Here is a 3,730-nt window from a genome sequence, read left to right as displayed (position 1 = left end):
AAGATTTTTACACTTTTTATATTAGTATAAGTGACTGAGGATAAGCATTTATTACTTAGAGGAGTTCTAAGTAATGTCACAAATACAAATACTTAACAATTAGTTCATAGTTAAACTCTTAACTAAATATCATTAACTGATATAAGTCAGGAATTATTATACAACTAATCATGTTACAATCACGATTCTGATTTCAGTTAATTCTTGAGATGTAAACATTGTTAAATTCACTAAAACCAAAATCTCATAATTAACTTATAACACATAAGTTACAATCAATATACTAGATATCAATTGTTGACAGATTTAGTTATAATCAATCATGTTGCTTATTTATTTTAAGTTAGTTTGAATTATGGAGCAAATAAAATCATTGAATTGCTTAAAATTCCATAATCCAAACAACCCAAAATAAATATTAAATAAATAAATACTAAATATCTATGAGTTAGATAATAGCACTTAAATATTTTTATAATTATCCTTGAATAATCACCAATAGGATATATGACTTATATACATGGAAATCACTCTCTGGATAATTAGTAATTTTAGAAATACTTTCTAAACATATAAAATATTGAGAGTTTTATACACATGACTTAGAAAATACTTCAACTTTCAATATCAGTGATTTTAGAAATAAGCATTGATTACTTAGAACAAAAAATCCAAATAATATCACTAATAATAAAAGTATCATAATTATTCGTACAGGATACAAATAACTATGCTACATACTATTTTAACATAATTTAAATTATGAGACTGATAAGGAATAGAATTGTCTACAGTCATAATTTAAATCAATTAAAATAATATTCAAACTTAATGCTATAATTCTTAACTACCACAAATGTATATGACATTGTAATCATGATAATCAAGATAGTAGCACTAAGTACGAGGTACTGGATTACTGATAAATTCACAAGTCCTTTAAATATTGAAGATTTAATACTTGTGAAGTTATATGAAGAATTCCTTACAGATGGGATTTCCAACTAATATGCAATGAATGATATCCCACACTTACAAACCAGTCTTGAAAAATTAATTTTATCAAGTGATTTAATAAATTTTTCCGTCAGTAACTCTTTAACTAAAAGACATGCTCTCGAATTAAATGATAGCTGGTGTGAAGGTGCCTTGTCATAGAGTGTTCACAGAGTTGTTGGATTTGAGGTTGTTTCTCATCATAACAAGAAATCAATCTTCTTCCACGAAGTTGACAGCTTTCTGAGAGGCTTCTCCTGTCACTTAAGTTGACAGCTTCAGAGATGCTTCTCTTGTCTTTCTTACAACCTGCATAATCTGTATCTATATAGCCATACATGTTAAGTATAATATCTTTAGGGTACTTTACTCCAAGAGTTGGTAGTCCCTTAAGATATCTAATAATCTTGATAATAGCTATAAGATTGGATTCTCTAGGATCCACTTGGAACCTTGCACTTTGGCATCTTGAGAATATTACATGTTGTCTATTAGCATTTGAGTAAAAGAGTGAGCTCGTCATACCTCTATAGCTTGTCATTATACCTGAGTTGCACTGATTAAGATTTAGTGGTTTCTGTTGGTAAATAGTCTTGGCATGTTCAGAATCTTCCAAATTTTGCATCTTCAAAAGATCCTTAACTTACTTGTATTGCCATCATCCTTTTGGTTTACTTGTGCTCCTAAAAGAATTGTTCGTTTGGCTTGCTTGAGCTCCTAAAAGAATTATCCTAATGGCTTGCTTGAAGTAATTCCAAAAAGAATTGTAACCTTTCCAACATGCTCCTCCATACCTACTCTGCAATTACTTAGCAAATAATCTTGCACAAGTTTTTGTTAGTAGACCAACATATAACATTATCATTATATCAGAGCACATATATAACATTATGTGTGTGCCTAGTGATAAGAGAGTTATTAATATGACGACTCTACCAGTTCATATTAAACTGTAACTGCAGTTAGAGTGTGACGACTGAGAATTTTGTGACGTAATTAAGTGAATAAAGTATGCTTTATGTGATGTGATTACAATTATGTGACTAAGTGCTGATTAATTGTCTTTTCTGTATATAAGAATATGGGAGCGTAAATAAAAACGTTCTAATTTAAAGAGTCAGTTTAGGAGTTGAGTTGTGTTGTCGGGCCGTCAGGTAGAACGGAACCCGTCCTAATAAGGAATTGCAGAATATAAAATGTGAATTATGTGTAATTAAATGAAATGAGTGTTTAAATAAAGTATTTCATCCTAAGTGACGTGTCGATTGGTAAAGATAATGAGAAGCGTAATCGAAACGCTGAGCGTCGGGCAGTCAGGCTGAACGTGACCCGGTACGCGTAGAAAAGGATAAAGATTAAAGAGGGATAAATTCTATTATCAGACCTGAGTTGTTATGTGATTGTATATGTGTGATTGCTTGTCTGTGTGCATGACTATGTGCTCTGTGACATTTTTATGAATTTAAAGGAATTATGTGATTTAAATAAAGGTTTATTTAACCTTCACGCATTATTATAAAATTATCCGAGTAAGATAAAAGCATGGGATTTGTTTTGTTATCTTCATAATAGTCCTAGAGACTTTTTAAAAATGATGAGTGGATTTATTTGGTGGTCTTTGAATTTAAAATTGATTTTTATGTGGAAAAATGTTATTATTAAGACGAGCTTGCGAAATTCATATAAAATCAACCGTCCGCTCAAAAATCTATTATGAGTAATGGTTAAAAAGCTAATTTCGAGATCTACGTGTTAAAATTGTCACTTGCAATAATTTCCGACTTTCCGAGAGAGATATATTTTATATTTGATTTTTGTTACATTTGAGTAAAAAGAAAGGAACAAATAAGCATAAAAAGGAATTAGTAAAGTACAAATTTGCCCTTGTTTTGGTGGTGTATAAATTCACTTCCCCCCCCCCCTTTTCCTTTTCTTCCCCGTGCACCCCACTCTCTCCTTCTCTTTCTTTTTCACTTTCTTCCTCTCGGCTGCTCTCTCTCTCTCGGCTCTCTCCATCTCTCATCTCTCTCTCTTGCATGCAACACTCAAACCTCACTCAAACTCAAAGATATTACTCTCTTTAGTCTCTATTTCCGGTATACATCTCAATTTCCAGTTGCATGTAAGTGTTGTATAAGTGTTTTGATGATTGATCACTATGGTTGTGTTCAAGGAAATTGATTTCTTGATACAAAACTATAAGAGTGAATCCAAGAGATTTTGGGGTCATGAACTCGAGAGGAGACCCGTTGCGGGCTCTCTTAAGTTCGACTACCACCGGCTATGATCCAAGGAGAGCCGGTGGAGTTTTTACGATATGTTGATTTGAATTTTAAAGCCTTGCATGTTTGGCATTTGAAAAGATCAAAAGAGTTGTTGATAATTCCTTTAAAACTTGAATATGTGATTGGAGATAGGTTTGTTTTGATTATTGATGTGTGTAAAAGTCATTTGATGTTTAGGAAATCAAAATTTAAGGTTGCATATTGGGTTTATAATTCGGCTTTGTACTAATTAAAAAGGAAATTGGGTTTGATGACTTGATCTTAGTAAATGCTAAGCCTAATTAGTGAAAAATGTGATTGCATGTTAGTTTTAAAGAAGAACAAGTTATGCATGTCACCGTTTAATCCTTGAGTTGTGAATCTTGATTTTGCCTAATAGAAAATGGATTTAGAAGAGATTTGCTTGATGATTAAGTGAATGCATGTTGATTAAATGAGTTAATTAAAGT

The sequence above is a fragment of the Apium graveolens genome, chromosome 9, assembly GCF_009905375.1.
Source record: "Apium graveolens cultivar Ventura chromosome 9, ASM990537v1, whole genome shotgun sequence".
Lineage (NCBI taxonomy): Eukaryota > Viridiplantae > Streptophyta > Magnoliopsida > Apiales > Apiaceae > Apium > Apium graveolens.
The sequence above is the reverse complement of the archived record's forward strand: the minus strand, read 5'-3'. Positions refer to the sequence as shown.